We start from the raw sequence: 17,808 nt of genomic DNA, 5'->3' as shown, positions 1-17,808 counted from the left end.
CTGAATAGAGTATGTTCATACTGTCACGATGGTTCAAGGGAGTCATGGTGAATACCTAGCCTGGCTGCTGCAGAATTACTATGATCCTTATAGAAAATATGCTTATGGAAATGGACTTAGACGTTAAGCTTTCTGTCGGGTCCATCTAGTTTTTCATTGACTGCAGACCGATTTTTTTTTTATGGCTTTGTCCTAAAGTCATTGTCTCTGTTTCCAGGAAACACCCCCCCACCCCATTTTAATCTCTTTTTAATTTCTAAAAATAGGAAACCAAAATGAAAAAAAAAGCATGAATTTTAAGATACAAAAAATAAAAGTAAACATGCTAATCCTTATCCCTGTGAATTAATTATTTAAACTCCAATGCAAAGTGTATGTAGCTATTGGTTTTTATTTGTGACTGTTTAAAGATTTTGAAGTATTTTTCCTTTTTATCATTTTTTTTGTAAAGAATCAGAGAATCAGAGAAATCATTCACCACTGTGGCCTTTCTATAAGTGAGCTAGAACTACAGCATTCTGACTCTAGAGATTATAGGCGTCTTCTATAATCTGCTTATCTTCTATAACTTTTAAGAGATGACGACAGTTTTCCCCCATCCATTTTCCACAAATGACACCAATAACTTTACTGTCATTCTTTAATATTAGGAATTTAAGCCTTAGTGTTTTTTATCTATCCGATAAGTAATTCATGGTACCTCGGTGTAGTTTTATTTCAATTAATAATTATCAAAAAAGTGTAGCCCTATTTTTGTGTGTTTAAGAGCCATTTGTAATATCTTTTAGGTGAAGCATCTATTCATATCCTTTGCCCATTTGTCTGTAGGATTTTTTGGGGGATGGATTCATAAAGGTTCTTTGGCGAATAGGAAAATTATTCTTCTGTCTGTAATTTAAGATTCTTCGAAGTGTCTTTTGTCTTTTGACTTTATTCATATGGTTTATGCTGTGCATTTTTACAAATTTTACCATAGTCACATTTATTAATCTCTTTCTTTTTTTAATCCCATATGGCTCATGTGCATGCTAGAGAGAGGAAAAAGAAAAACAAACCTGCCAGTGGGGTCCGGTCACACCCCAACTCCCTTCCCTCCATTCTTCTTTCCTGTTAAGATCCTCAGCACACACAGTGCTGTGTTTTCAAACCCCTGGAACAAGATTCAAACTTGGGGCCTGTGGGATCTTCTCTTGGGCAACACTTAACCACTGGAGTGCAGGACCAGACTACATTAATCTCTTTAATGGCTCCTAGCTCTTTGTCACAATTTGTCTTCTTCCATTCAGCACTATCCATATGTACTTGATATATATGGGAGTATGTGTATGACTATTCGTACATACTTATAAAACACATCCCTATACAATGTCTATAACATACACACATAGATGTATATGTGTGTATTTGTACGTACATTCATGAAAAACATATGTATCAATATCTGTGTGTTTTTATGTATAGATGTATGTTTAAAATGTCCATGTTAAAAGTTTTTCGTAAGTTCTCCCTGGAATTTCAAAGTTTCATCTCTTACTTTTAAAGCTGGGTACCCCTGGAATTTATTTCAATTTGAAGTACTAAGTATGCTTCCTCCCCTTCTTTCTTCCTTCCTTCCTTTCTTTCTTTCTTTTCTTTTTTTTTTTTTGAGTGGATATCCTCTTCTCCCAACACCAGTTTCTCCCAACACCAGTTTTGACTGAATAACCTCTCTTAACTCACTGATTTAACACAAGTCTTGAAGCCACAAGGTGCATAGCTTCTTCTTTTTTTTTTTTTTTTTTTGAGAGGTTTTTGCTATAGGGCGCGTGCGCTCGCCAGACAGACAGAGAGAGACATAGAGACAGAAAGTGAGAAATCACCCCCCAGGGGAGATGGTCACGCCGCAATCCCTTCTCCTCCATTCTCCTCTAGGGATCTTGGGCACGCACGCACACGCGCCCAGCGTGAGTTTTAAGCCACCGGGTCCGGGACGCAAACCACGGTCGACTACATGGGAGTCCAGCAACATAGCCATTACGCTAACTGCTGGTTTCCTCAAGGTGCATAGCCTCTTCAAGGCTGACCTGCAGGGCAAGGTTCTGGGTTTGTGTCTGGAGACCTCCCTGAATATGCTGGATGCATGTAGGCATGCCGTGATCCAGGGCTGGTTCCAGCTAGGGGTGGATTGTGGAGTAAAGACCTGTATGAGGTGATGGTCTCTCTCTTTCACTCATGGAAAAAATAAAGAATTCCACTTAAAAATGAATAAAATAAAATCTTGTGTTATCAATTTTACTCAATTATATTTTGAACCCCCCTATTTTAATTATGGTTATTTTCCAATGTATATCAGTATCTCATCACTGTTCTTTTTCCTCAAGAATTTTCCTTGCTATTCTTTTTTTTAAAATAATTATTTTATTTAACTTTATCTATTATTATTATCATTGTTATTTTCCAGTTTGATCAGAGAGAGACAGAGAAAGAGAGAGAAAGTGAGAAAGCAAGCCACCAGGTCTGAGACTTGAACCATGGTCGGCCATGTGGGAGTCCAGCACCCTCAACCACCATGCTACTTGCCAGCCCCTTTCCTTGCTATTCTTGCTTCTTAATTTTTTTCCTACATGGACTTCAGAAGTAGCTAATCTGATCTTTTAAAGATTGGTATTTTTATTGAGATTCCATTGATGACAATGTAACTGATATCTTTATAACACTGGATAGTCCCATCTAAGAATAAGGTATCAATTTCCACTTGTCTTAGTCTTTCCCTTATTTTATAATTACTATAAATTAACCTTACAGTTAGTTTCAATCAGGATCCAAAGTACAGACATTGAAACTTGATATGTCTCTCAAATCTCTTTGAAGCCCAGTGCCTCCTGGATCCCTTGACTCCTACCGCTCTTTTCTGGGTCCACTCACCACAGCTCTTCATTCTTGCATTTTATTTGCTGAGACTGGATCAATGTATTTTCCCCATTATCCGGACCTTGCTGATTGTTCACCCACAATATTCTTGAACATGTTCACCTGTCCTTATTTTGATAAGAACACTACCTACGAGATCAAACGTTCCAGTCTGTATGTGCAGCACACATACATGCATTTTTACACACTACCTATGAGATCAAGCGTTCCAGTCTGTATGTGCAGCACACATACATGCATTTTTACACACTCCCTTGCTGTGTCACCACCCTGCTTCTTCCTCATGCCAAGCAGTTGGGACAACAAGCACATGCACTACCCCGCCCTTCTGAGTGGTCTCCCAAGTGGCCTCGTCCTGCTGGGTGGCAGCGTCTACAGACATGCCCTGTGTGTCAGGGCCTCTGGTCTTCTTTCTACCTCTGCCTCAGCAGCATTTTAGCTTTTTCTCTCATACAGATCTTCCTTATGTCCTTTGGAGTGTATTTTTATGGTTTTTAATGATACAACCTCTGTGGAGGGTAATTTGGCAATATTTATCAAAATTGCAAGTACTTATGTCTTTTTGACCTAGCAATTTCACTTCTAGGAATTTACCCTGTGGAGATAATTGCACACCTATGAATGGATGAATTTCTGAAATTACTCATTGCCACGTTATTTGTAATAACAAATGATTGGAATAATTTAAATTCCCATCGAACAGAGACTAATTAAATAAATGACAGCATGTCCATATGGTGAAATGCTGTGCAGTTGATTTTTTTAAATGAGATTATGTAACCACGGGAAATAATCTCCAACATACATTCTAAATGAAAAACTGAGGCTCAAAACCAGTCTATATATAATGTATTCTACATGCGTTATTATTTCTGTAATAAAAAGGGTAATAAATATATATATATATATATATATGCATAAGTTATGGAAGATAATACTGATAAGTTCCACCAAGGAAAACTGACTAAGGAACAGGAAAAGGTGGAAAAGATCATCAAATCTTCACAATATACCTTTTTATGCAATTTGAATTTTGCACTCTACCATGGCTTCACCTATTGAACTTCTTTTTATCTTTTTAAAACTTGCACACTGTAATGAACTAAATGATAAGTGAGGGAAGATGATATTTCATCTTTGAGGGATACCACACAGGAAGTATAAAAATCTAAAACTGAGTTGGACATTCATGACAAAAACTGAGTGAAATTGGGACCAGCTGTTGGTGTAATGGCTATGTCTCTGGACTACCATGTAGTCGACCACAGTTCAAGTCCCGGACCTGGTGACTTAAACTCACTCCAGGCATGTGCGCATGCATGCCCAAGATCCCAAGAGGAGAATAGAAGAGAAGGGCTTGCGGCAAGACCATCCCCCCTGGGGGGTGATTTCTCGCTTTCTGTCTCTCTTTCTGGTGAGCACACACACCCTATAGCAAAAACCTCTCCAAAAACAAAATTTAGCAAAATCAGTCTTGTACAGAGAATTCCTGCATTAAATTAACAGAAGTGGGGACTGGCAGATGGCGTAATGGTTACATCGCTAGACTCCCATGTAGTTGACTGTGGTTTGAATCCCGGACCTGGCAGTTAAACTCATCCATGGCATATGTGCGTGAGTGCCCAAAGGCCTGAGAGGAAAATGGAGGAGAAGGGATTGCAACGTAGCCATCCTCCCGGAAGCTGATTTCTCGCTTTCTGTCTCTCTGGTGAGCACACGTGCCCAATAGCAAAAATCTCTTTAAAAAAAAAAATTAATAGAAGTGAACCTTATGATCTCTAAATCCATCTCCTAGGGCCAATCTGGCACAGTAAAATAGCATGGGAATTGAAGATTTCAGGCGACAGTTCAGAGCCCTCTTTACTCCTTAACAAACTTTGTGGACATGATAAAATATTTTCAACTTATTAGGTTTCAGTTTCTTTTTTGATTTTTTTTTTTTTTATTGCTAAAGGGTGTGTGAGCTTATCAAGGAGAGAGAGCCCCCATAGGTCGTGGCCATGCTGCAATTCTTTTTCTTCCATCTCTCCATCTTATCAAGACTGCAGACACACACACACACACACACACACACACACATTTGTCTGGTTTGTTTTCAAACTACCAGAGCCAGGATTTGATCATGCTTGGCCATGTAAGATTCAGCTCCAGTGCCCAGCGCATAACCACTGCACTACAGGGCTGACCCAGGTTTCAGTTTCTTAATCTACAAAGTGGGATTACTTCTATCTACCTACATGCTGATTATGAGGATTGTCAACAATTTGTATTATGCCCAAATGCCTGCTCCATTTTTTTTCTCTTTTATTTATTTATTCCTTGAGTGAGAGAGCAACAGAGACAGAGATTCAGTGCCCTGGACAGGGTCTGGACACCAACTTCCTCCCCCAGTTGAGCAAGCTCAGATCATGGGCACACACGTGCCCAGCATACTCAGGGAGATCTCTGGGCTTGAACTTCTCATGTGGGTCAGCCTCATAGGGAGTCACAATTTATCTCTGCACCGCTATCTGGGGACCTCTGTTCCATTACGGTTTATTCCTGCTCTAGGAGTCTATGAATTTATTGGTCCCTGCGGAGGTAACAGAGGTGAGAGAATATATTTTACGGCAATGGCTTCTGTTTTCATTTTAAAATTTAGGCATTCCCATCTTATCCTGAATTCCGTTTGCTGGCCCCTCCATCTTTAGCTGCCGGCCTCTCACAGAAGGACTCGTCAAGCAGTAAGTCGGCGTGAGAGAGCAGGACAGTACGCCCACCTACTTGGCCAGCCTGCTGTGTGCTTACCTTCATTACGCTTTGACCCCTACTGCTTTTCTTATTGGAAATATACAACTGTATATTGAAATACCAATCGTAAAATGCGTCATGCTTGTGGCAACTTCATGGCCATCACCCAGTCATTCTCTGGGGGACAAATCGGTTGTATTTCTTTCAAAACTTAAAAGTTATTTATTTATTTATTTATTTATTTATTTATTCATATTTTACAGGTCTTATCTGCATGATAGGCTGTAACATATATCTTGGAGTCATTAAAATAGTCTCTCAGGGACCAGTGGATGGCATAATGCTTACCTTGCTGGACTCCCATGTAGTCAACCATGGTTTGAATCCCAGACCCGGTGGCTTAAAACTCATGCTGGGAGTGTGTGAGTGTGTGCCCAAAATCTCAAGAGGAGAATGGAGGAGAAGGGATTGTTGCAGTGTGGCCATCCACTCCCCCTTGGGGGGGGGTGATTTCTCACTTTCTGTCTCTCTTCTCCCCAGTGTGCACACATGCCCTTTAGCACAAATTGCTCTCACACCCACACCCAAAAACAAACAAACAAACAAAAAATCTTGGAAATTTCTCTAACACAACTAGTTTTCACTTTTGATAGTGTTTAAGATATATAAGAAGCAACCCAGCAATCAAAAGAGAGAGAGAGAGAGAAAACCAGTCTTGGCTGCATTTCACCATGGCTCTTCAGGTCTCTCAGTGGTTAGCCAAGAGAGAGAAGGCTGGGCCCTGCAGTCTTCCAGAACACACAAGGCAAACTTCTAGACACCATTCTACCTGCCCACTTTGTGGACATGATAAAATATTTTCAACTTATTAGGTTTCAGTTTCTTTTTTGATTTTTTTTTTTTTTATTGCTAAAGGGTGTGTGAGCTTATCAAGGAGAGAGAGCCCCCATAGGTCGTGGCCATGCTGCAATTCTTTTTCTTCCATCTCTCCATCTTATCAAGACTGCAGACACACACACACACACACACACACACACACACACACACACATTTGTCTGGTTTGTTTTCAAACTACCAGAGCCAGGATTTGATCATGCTTGGCCATGTAAGATTCAGCTCCAGTGCCCAGCGCATAACCACTGCACTACAGGGCTGACCCAGGTTTCAGTTTCTTAATCTACAAAGTGGGATTACTTCTATCTACCTACATGCTGATTATGAGGATTGTCAACAATTTGTATTATGCCCAAATGCCTGCTCCATTTTTTTTCTCTTTTATTTATTTATTCCTTGAGTGAGAGAGCAACAGAGACAGAGATTCAGTGCCCTGGACAGGGTCTGGACACCAACTTCCTCCCCCAGTTGAGCAAGCTCAGATCATGGGCACACACGTGCCCAGCATACTCAGGGAGATCTCTGGGCTTGAACTTCTCATGTGGGTCAGCCTCATAGGGAGTCACAATTTATCTCTGCACCGCTATCTGGGGACCTCTGTTCCATTACGGTTTATTCCTGCTCTAGGAGTCTATGAATTTATTGGTCCCTGCGGAGGTAACAGAGGTGAGAGAATATATTTTACGGCAATGGCTTCTGTTTTCATTTTAAAATTTAGGCATTCCCATCTTATCCTGAATTCCGTTTGCTGGCCCCTCCATCTTTAGCTGCCGGCCTCTCACAGAAGGACTCGTCAAGCAGTAAGTCGGCGTGAGAGAGCAGGACAGTACGCCCACCTACTTGGCCAGCCTGCTGTGTGCTTACCTTCATTACGCTTTGACCCCTACTGCTTTTCTTATTGGAAATATACAACTGTATATTGAAATACCAATCGTAAAATGCGTCATGCTTGTGGCAACTTCATGGCCATCACCCAGTCATTCTCTGGGGGACAAATCGGTTGTATTTCTTTCAAAACTTAAAAGTTATTTATTTATTTATTTATTTATTTATTTATTCATATTTTACAGGTCTTATCTGCATGATAGGCTGTAACATATATCTTGGAGTCATTAAAATAGTCTCTCAGGGACCAGTGGATGGCATAATGCTTACCTTGCTGGACTCCCATGTAGTCAACCATGGTTTGAATCCCAGACCCGGTGGCTTAAAACTCATGCTGGGAGTGTGTGAGTGTGTGCCCAAAATCTCAAGAGGAGAATGGAGGAGAAGGGATTGTTGCAGTGTGGCCATCCACTCCCCCTTGGGGGGGGGTGATTTCTCACTTTCTGTCTCTCTTCTCCCCAGTGTGCACACATGCCCTTTAGCACAAATTGCTCTCAAAAAAATAAATAAATAAAGCACACACACACCCAAAAACAAACAAACAAACAAAAAATCTTGGAAATTTCTCTAACACAACTAGTTTTCACTTTTGATAGTGTTTAAGATATATAAGAAGCAACCCAGCAATCAAAAGAGAGAGAGAGAGAGAAAACCAGTCTTGGCTGCATTTCACCATGGCTCTTCAGGTCTCTCAGTGGTTAGCCAAGAGAGAGAAGGCTGGGCCCTGCAGTCTTCCAGAACACACAAGGCAAACTTCTAGACACCATTCTACCTGCCCCGAGACGGGAAAGCTGTGAGCTGCTGTGTAAAGAGCTTGATAAGGGACAGTTCCCTGTCATGAATACTGTTACACTTGGATTAGATTCAGAAGAATATAATGTAATCACATCTGTTTCTCTCCAGATCTCTGAGAATAAGAGTGCTCAATTACTATGTAAAATATGTTACAAAGAAGTACAATATCCAACATCTCCCCAACTGTTTTCCCCTACTCAATGTTTTGTTACAGTTTTTTAAAAAGAATTATTTACTTAATTTTCATTTCTATTATTATTTTTAATTTGCTATAGGCCACACACATTCACCAGGGAGCGAGAGGGAAAGTGAGAAAGCAAGCAGCCAGGTCTGGGTCTTGAACTGCAGTCGAGTGCCCTAACCACCATGCCCCCTTGCTACCCAATGTTAACATTGTATTACTTTCTTGACACAGCTTTCTGTGGGTATCCTAAAGCTGTTACTATTGCTATATTGTAAATGTTATTCTGAAAATTACAGGGAAATGTAACCAGATTTTTTTCATAGAGCCTCTTCTATCTACTTGTGTTTAACTTCTTTGCCCACACTCTGCAATAAAAAATCACAAGTTGCCTTTTCAGTCATTCACAGTGATGAGCAGGGAGAGGAAACCAAAGGTTCTTTCAGAAATCTCCCATTACACATGTGGTGGTCAGTTTAGAAATAGAGTTAACAGGCAGATAGTTCCAGGTAGCATTAATGCATTAGTCTATGCCAGGAACATTTTTTATTTTAAGTTTGTGGGAGCTTTCAAAAACAAAACAACAAAATTATTTTTGACACATTCTTTCTTACTTTCACTTTCTCCACCATATGTAGTCCTAAAACGACTATTTAAAACATAATGTACATAACTTAATTTCCCCAGGGTAAAATAAATGTGAGCCATGAGTATGTTTGTGATTAAGAAAGAGCCATTTCATTTAGTTTGGTGTTCTGTATCAGAGAGTGCCTTCTGTCAATTTCTACTGTTCCCAGTCCAAGGTGAAAAGAAAAAAAGTATTTAGAAAATATCATAACAAATTTCTTTTCACATTTATAAATTAGTATGCATTAAAAAATAAATCAAAACAGCACTGAAATATAAAGTAGCAAAACAATATTCTAATCTTCAGCTTGGCACACAACAAATGCTCAGTAAGGAGCAGATCAAAGTCCCAATTTTGACCAGTTTGACTTACAAAAAATGATAATTTCACAAAATTTAAACTAATATTAATACTCTTCCTTATTTACATTGGTGTCTGAATTCCATCACTTTTAAAAGAGTCCACAGAGCGCAAGAACATTACAGTTATTAGATAAGACAAAGAAGTAGCTTTGTGTCACCTCAGTAGACACGGGAAGGTGGGGGGAACAGTGATAGTGAACCTATACATTTTGCCTCAGGAGGGTTCAGGGATGTCCTTGAACCCTCACACATGATCTTCTAAAATAAGGGAAAAGCCAAAGGAGCAAAGTACCAACTATGAAACTGACCTTCTAGTGGGGATGTTTTTGTCATGTATGGCCAACAGCCCTCTCTTGCTGTTCTTCAGTGGAATGTCGTTATATTACAATAGTGTATTTGCAGTCTGAGCCTTGTTAAGAGAAGATTAAAACGGACTTCAAGGACCAGCAGATGGAATAGAAGTTATGTTGCTGGATTCCCACATGGCCATCTGCGTTTCAAGTCCCAGACCAAGTGGCTTGATACATTGGGCATGTGTGCATGTGTGCCCAAGATCCCAGGAAGAGAATGGAGGAGAAGAGATTGTGGTGTGGCCAACCACCCACGCATACCAGAGGAGAGTTCTCACTCTCCCTCTCATTGTCTCTGTTTTTCTCTCTCTCTTTCCAGAGAGTACACATGCCCTAAGGCAAAAACCTCTTAAAAAATATTGACTTCAAAAGTTCTGAAAGTCTTTCTGTGGGAACTTTTTTCCATAAGTATGTGCACTAAGTAACTTCTCTGAAAATTTTACCTCATTCCCTAGCCTTCTTAATACTCTCAAGGGTCCCTTTGACATACGAACGATTGAAGGATGAGTCAGGCTACAACTCTCCCATTAAAAGAAGTAAACTTACATCTTGGTATTTTTAGATTTTCAGGGACACAGTCAACTTTTCAAAAACTCTATGACTCCAATAATATCTTAATCATGAAAAATTAGCAAATCTATTATTTAAAAATTTGGAAGGAAAAGTTGAAACCTCCTTGACCTTTCTAGGCCTAGCACAAAAAGGAGAATACCACAAAGTCTCCTTGTCATCTCTTTCTTCCATATCCCTAGCACCTAGCACAGGACTTTGCGCATAGTGGCAAAGATAAATATTTAGTGAATGAATGAATGGAGTGAATGACATTCTAGGTACTACATTCACACTTGAGAATTTCTTTAGTTCATTAAATATGAGGCTATTCAGTAAAAGTGACTCACTTTGCTCACCCAGGCAATGAGGGGCTTGCCAAGGCACTTCCGCCTTAAATATTCCATAGTCTCGTCAACAGCCAAGAGAAGAGACGAGAGCAAACAGTAGGAATTTCTTAAAACATTAATGAGTAAGTGAAAACTATTAATGCCTGGCTTAGTTCCAAAATGGCCTTGGGCCACAAGTGACCTTGATGGATGATGACTTTTTTTACCCATCTCTCTGAAACTACTTGCTGAATTTTGTCTTAGGGCTTGTATGTCACTTGTTTAACTCTTCTGACAGGAGTCCAAAGGAAGACATTCACTGGCAAGTACACATTCTCCCCAGCTGTGCCACAGAAAATAAGTCATTAGTATGTTATGAAAAGCCCAAGTCGCATTTCCAAAAGGGCTTGGGACCTGCCAGCTCACTGGCTTTTGTTGGCAATCATTTTATTTTCTCCAGTAATCACTTGCTTTCACTGAAAACCTTTAGAATCCTAGCAAAGCCTCATTATCATTTGAGAGCTCCTGAAGATGGGGCGTTAGTTCTTTTAAGTAAAAACATCTTATGGACCAGCTGGTGCCATGGTCATTAAGGCACTGAAATCCCACATCTGGAACCAGCAGTTAGAGTAATGGCTATGTCGCTGGACTCCCACGTAGTCGACCGCAATTCCTGTCCCGGACCCAGTGGCTTAGAACTCATGCCAGGCGCGTGTGTGTGTGTGCCCAAAATCCCAAGAGGAGAAAGGAGAAGAAATTGTAGCATAACCATCCTTTGTGTGTGTGTGTGTGTGTGTGTGGGGGGTGATTTCTCACTTTCTTCTGTCTCTCTCTAGTGAGTACACATACCCTATGGCAAAAATTTTAAAATAAATAAAAAAATAAAAACTTAGGTAAGGATATGTGTAGGTTTATGCTAATAATTTTTTCCTGCCTTTTATTTTATTTAAAACACTTGTGTTACGTGTTACGAGCTATTTGGTCAAGAACCGATGCTGGAAAGCTGACCAGCATAGCCTACCCCCTGCTCTGCATTGCCTAACGCAGTAGCCACTGGCCGCATGAGACTGTTTACATGAACTGAATTTAATTATGTTTAAAATGTAGTTTTCAGTTGCCCAATACAGTCTGCTGACAGTTTTTGGTGGTGTTTCATCTCTGTTCTGACACAGGGAAGCTCCTGGGAAAACTCAAAATCTTTTTGGAAGCTCAAGCACTGCCTAAGAGGGGGTCTTCTCTTCTGAGTCACCATTCATCTTCATGTTAGCCTTCTTTGATGCTAAGGAATTCAGTCAATATAGTAAGCATATCCCAAAGCACTTTAGAAATTCTAGGGTGGTTTGGCACCATTTATTCCCCTGAGTGTTTCCACCAATTCCAGGACTGGACTCTATTCTGCCATAGAGTGTTCTTCTTGAACCCTACTCTGCTCACTGGATTATCACATGAAAACGAATACTTTTTTTTGAAAGAAAAATCTCTAGCTTAAGAACTTGAAAAGTCAGTTGAAAGATATTTTTTTAAAGGTTACAATCTTGACTGTGATACAATAAAAAATGAACATATGTCAAAGATTCTGTTCAGCTTACTATTTAACAAGCCAGTAAAATAATACAAACAATTCAGGAGAGAATCCAGAAAGCAAACAAATATGTAACCCTATAGGAAATAGGGCCACCAGATGGTCTAGTGGTTAAAGTGGCTGGATCCCACATGGTCGACTGTGCGGTTCAAGTCCCAGAACCTGCAGCTTGAAAGCACCCTGGGTGACATTGCATGAATACCCAAAATCTCGAAAAGAGAATGGAGGAGCAGAGATTGCGGTGTGACCATCCCCTCTGGGGGTGGGGAGTGATTTCTCACTTTACCTCTCTGCCTCCTTCTATCTCTTCAGTGAGCACATATGTCCTATAGGAAGATGACAGAAGAAGAAAGAAAGGAACAAAAAAAGGAGAGGGAGAAAGAAAAGAAGGAAAGAGAAAGAAGGAGAAAGAAAGGAAAGGAAAGGAAAGGAAAGGAAAGGAAAGGAAAGGAAAGGAAAGAAAAAAAAAAGAAAGAAAGAAAAAAAAAAAGAAAGAAAGAAAGAAAGAAAGAAAGAAAATAGAAATAGAAAAAGAAAAATAGAAATAGAAATAGAAAGAGAAAAAGAAAGAAGGAAGGAAGGAAGGAAGGAAGGAAGGAAGGAAGGAAGGAAGGAAGAAAGAGAAAATGACAGAAATGTATTTGCTTAATCTATGCAAAATTGTCCAACATCTGCAGGGCAGAAATCAGTTGCCTCTCCTATACATGTACACTGTGCATTTTTATGGGCGAGAATCCTCTGCATCATCATAATTTTTCTACAACTTAAGAGAGTTGGAAAACTGTCCAAAGGCCCAAAACTCATAACTTTGAGAGAACTTCAAAGTGTGTATTTTAGATCATGTACAACGCGTCGTTTTCCAGTGAAGACACCCAGTAATCATCACGGCCCACCTCCATGTCTTCCATCATTTTCCCTGGTAAATTAAGTCATCAGCGGTCACTCTGTTCATGGTTCTCCCCTTTTGATGGGGCGGGCTATTTTCCTACGTTCACCGAGTTTGAGGGATACCTACGGAACTTTCCATTGCTGTCCCTTTTGTTTGTCTCAGTAGTATATTAAAAATAAATAAATAGAGAGAGCTTCATTCCCTCTTCCACTATACAGGATGGAAGGTGAAAAGGCTATGAAGCAGGATACTAAGGAGAAGAAATCTAAAGCCAAGAAGGCTGACACCAGTGGCAAGGTTAAAAAGGGTGACCCCAAGGGGAAAAAAGCCCAAGAAGGGGAAGCCCCACTGCAGCTGAAACCTAGTCCAAGAGGAAGTACTTGGCCACTAAATCCATGATCAAAAAGAAAAAAAAAGGAGAAGGTTCTTGCCACTGTCACAAAACCAGTTGGTGGGGACAAGAGAGGTGGTTAAACTTCACAAAATGCGTAGTAGGTATTATCCTACTGAAGATGTGCCTCGAAAGCTATTGAACCATGGTATAGACCCCTCCGTCAGCATGTGAGAAAGCTGCGAGCCAGCATCACTCCCAGGACCATTCCGACCATCCTCACTGGACGCCACAGAGGCAAGAGAGTGGTTTTCCTGAAGCAGCTGAGCATGGCTTGCTACTTGTTCCCTGGACGGCTGATCCTTGGTCAAGTTCCACTAGGTAGAACACACCAGAAATTTGTCATCACCACCTCCATGAAATTTGATATCAGCAAAGTAAAAATCCCAAAACACCTCACTGATGCTTATTTCAAGAAAAAGAAGCTGCAGAAGCCCAGACACCAGGAAGGTGAGATCTTTGACACAAAGAAAGAGAAATACGAGATTTTGGAGCAGTGCAAGGTTGGTCAGAAAGCTGTGGACTCACAAATTTTAGCAGAAATCAAAGCTGTTCCTCAGCTCCAGGGCTACCTGCGATCTGTTTGACCTTACAAATGGAATTTACCCTCACAAATTGGTGTTCTAAATTTCTTGCCAAGAACCTAATTAAATAAGTGATCATATAAAAAAATTAATTAATTAAAACCTCCATTTTATGTAAAACGGCAAGTTAAGAGTTTGTAGAAAAGGTCACAGTTGGCTTGATAGCTGAAGGAAGAGGTAAAAAGAGAGAAAAAGAAAGATTAAATTATTTATATCATAATATTATTGATGTTATTATACGATTAAACTTCTTATAGTCCCTTATTTCCTTGGTTCTGACTCGCTGGTTTTAGGAAACATCTCAGTTTAATAACAACTTCCTTGGGAAAAAAGTAAGTTTAAAAAGGAAAAAAAAATAGAAGGCAAACTTTAAGAAAAGTAAAAATAGACTCTCTGTGTCTATACCATAACACATTATCCCTTAGTAAGCAAAATTTCACATTTCAACCTTAACATCCTTTCAGATTACTTTTTGCCTTAATTTATCACGCATATGACATACTTTCATAATGTATTTTCTAATTGAAATCTTTTTAGCATTTTTATGATTAAAAATGTAATCTTGAAGCATTTCAAAGAATATTGAGATATTCTCTGTATTTTCACTTGCTTATTTGAGTAGTCCCCTGTGTACTCCTACTCTCCACACACACTCCAACGTAATTATACACTTGAAGTTATATAGTTCATTTGGAAAGTTATCAGGGAACTTTTGACCGCTTTACTAAGCAGTAGTCCTTAGCTACTTGCAGTCTAATACAAGGAGAAAAAAAAAAAAAAACCTATGTTTCCATATTAATGCCCTTTCTAGCATACATGGCTCATTCACTAGTCTTAGCTTTGGAAACACAGTAATTTATGCTAAGAGATTTGGCAAATTCTTCTGCCTTAAACTGTGCTTTTTGGCATCTAACACATAATTCTTCTGTATATTCCAAGGACAAAAGATTTATCTACTAGTTCGGATTTATCTACTGGCGTGTGTCTTCTACTTAGGGATTCCTCATAAAAACATTGGGTTGTGTTATTTAGGAAAATTACTTTGTTCATTTCTCAAGTGGTGAAGATTTGCATCACTTACAGTAAACTCACATCCTCAGGTACTATATCTGTTCTCTTTTGCATACAAACTTTTTCTTTTCAATGCTGCCACCCTAGTACAATCAATAGCAATTCCATATCCACGGTTAAGGAAAATCTCATCTGTGATGGGCAGCACTGATGGAAATAGGCCAACTAGAAAGAACAAGGAAACAAGGGGCCCAAAATTCACACTTGCCCGGACTATGACACTGGCACGAGAAATAACACTGTGTCCCAACTTTGTCTCTCTGCCTAAGGACCGGCTGGTTACTTTGGAAATGGGTTATAACATTCCAATTTCAGTAAAGTTAAAAATGTGGAAGGGGAGGAACACTATGCATACTACAACTGGCAACAACTGCAAAATCACAGATTGCTAAAATATGTACAGATTGCTTCAAAGCGTCGTGACTTTTTTTGACGAACTTTCCAGCTGTAATGCTGCAGAGCTAACTGAAGCTTCTCTTAGTAAATCAGGAAACAAAGACCCGGAGACTTACAGATGTCCCAAGTTTTGCTAAATTTGAGCTAGTACTAATCAAAGTTAGAGCAGCAATTTCCAAACTCGAAGGTTTCCAAATACTCATAAGTTTTCACTTGTCTATTGCACAATTTTAAAAAGTAGTAAATTTTTATGAGTTTAAATAGATCTACTTTAAAAGACTTGCTTTATTTCCATGTCAAAATATTATTTTATGTGATATGAAGCATTGTTTCCGCTCACTTTTGTTTTGTATTTTTCCTCCACCCAATGTACTTACTAGGCAAAATAAAAATTTAGCAACCCTACGTTGGTTCCCTCGTTAAAAGAATTACTAGTCTTTGCATGGAAAAGTCCAAGAATTAATGGGGTAGAGGGCTTCTGAGACAGGGTTCGTTGTGTTAGATATTTCTCCTTAGTTGTTTCATACTTCTTTTTTGGGGGGTGGGGAAGAAGTTTTTTCAGCCTTTCATCTCAGCAATTGAAAAACTGAAGGGCATCTCCTTTTTTTCCTCAACTCACAATTGTGAAATCTTCTTTTAAATCAAAAGAATCAAATTATCAAAAAAGAAAAGCCAAAAGGTATATTTATGAATAATTAATCAACTTATAAATAAGATTAACTTCAGGGAAGTTTAAAAAAATCTTTCACTAATAGTTTTTTGATTTCTCATATTCAATTACAAAAGGAGTTGTAAAGTGTTTTCTAAAGCAGTTTACACATTCACACATGTGCCTAATCTATGCTACCCCTGGCAACGAGGAGATATGCAAGAATTCGTGGTAGTTTATTTATAACTCAGCTACATTCCTACCACTGCAGAATTGTCTGCGACTATTCTGACAGCACATCCCCTTGTTGCTTTTAAGTAAAGGCATTTTATTCAGTAACCTGGAAATAGTAAATCTCCAAGGTAATGCACCATATGAGAATAACTCATTTTGAGAATGTGTTGATTATGATGATTAATAGTGGGGCCCTAGCATTTTGTAGACTTTTGTTAATGCAAGAATGTATGGGTAGCACCATGCGTGATTGTTCAAGGTGGTATGCTAATAGTGGGGCCCTAGCATTTTGTAGACTTTCGTTAATGCAAGAATGTATGGGTAGCACCATGTGTGATTGTTCAAGGTGGTATCCTTGTTGTTTATGCATCACATGTGCAGTCATTGCCTCGTGCCAGTGTTGGTGACAGTGCTACTTTGTCAGGCTGGAAAGATGGTCTCAGACTCAATGAGGAAACACTTTATCAAAGAGAATAAAAAATGGAAATGAGCTACTACCCCTGGGCTCTGATTAAATTAACCTCTAGAGTGTAGATGCAGTATTGTGGGTCTTCACATCTCATGCTGTATTAATTCAGCAAACATTTGGCACTATGCATAACACATTAGGTGCTCCTTCTCATTATCCTACAATATTCGAAGGTGAGTACCCTTCTGTCTGTGCTCTCTACGATCCAAGGAAAAGCAATAAAGCAGGTATGGAATGTTCTGTAATAGAAGGAAGAAGTGGTATGTGCTATTGATGAGGATTTCAGAAGAGGAGGAAGTTGCTGTTTTTAATTGAGAACCAAGAGGTCACTTGTGAAGTAGATGGAAGTAGAACAGAACCTTGAAGAGTGGTTAGGGTTGAACTTGTGGAAGTGGGCTGACGTGGTTCTAGAAAGAGAACTATATAGCAAGCACCAGGAAAGGGAAATTTCTGAGATACGTGTTGCAGAAGGAGAATAGCTAAAGCTGCAAGATCCATGAAGGAGAGTAATGGGTAGGAAATTACTGTAAGCCACAGTGCAAAGATTCATGTTCAAGACTAAAGATTTGGGCTTCAGTTTGCAGGCAGGGCGGAGCTCCTGAGGTTTTGTAATCATAGGAATAACCAGATCATATGGAACATCAAGACCCTGATCTGGAGGCTGTGCATATGTTGGGTTGACTAGGGCAGTACCAGGAGATCAGAGAACAGGGTTGGGATGCATTAAGGAGAACAACTATTATGGCCAAGGGAGTGACCATAGGATGACCCCTAGGAGAGATGCCAAGGGGTGCGTTATGGAGTAAGGGTTGGCAGTTCATTGAACATGAGGGAAAAGAAAGATGGAGAGGAGTACAAGCTTTGATGTTTTGAAAAAAGAGTGAGTTTGGGGCTGGCAGGTGATGTGGTGGTTAAGGGTGTTGGACTCCC

The 17,808-nt window shown here is 39.6% G+C and overlaps 1 protein-coding gene across 5 annotated transcripts in view; it reads left to right on the top strand.

The window, feature by feature from the left end:
• The window catches only part of SERPINI1 (serpin family I member 1), an 83,118-nt gene that overhangs the window by 29,910 nt on the left and 35,400 nt on the right, over positions 1-17,808 (top strand). The gene's annotated exons all lie outside the window — the stretch shown is intronic.

This window comes from Tupaia chinensis, unplaced genomic scaffold, assembly GCF_000334495.1.
Source record: "Tupaia chinensis unplaced genomic scaffold, TupChi_1.0 Scaffold000281_1, whole genome shotgun sequence".
In the NCBI taxonomy this organism is placed as follows: Eukaryota; Metazoa; Chordata; class Mammalia; order Scandentia; family Tupaiidae; genus Tupaia; species Tupaia belangeri.
The sequence above is the reverse complement of the archived record's forward strand: the minus strand, read 5'-3'. Positions and strand labels throughout refer to the sequence as shown.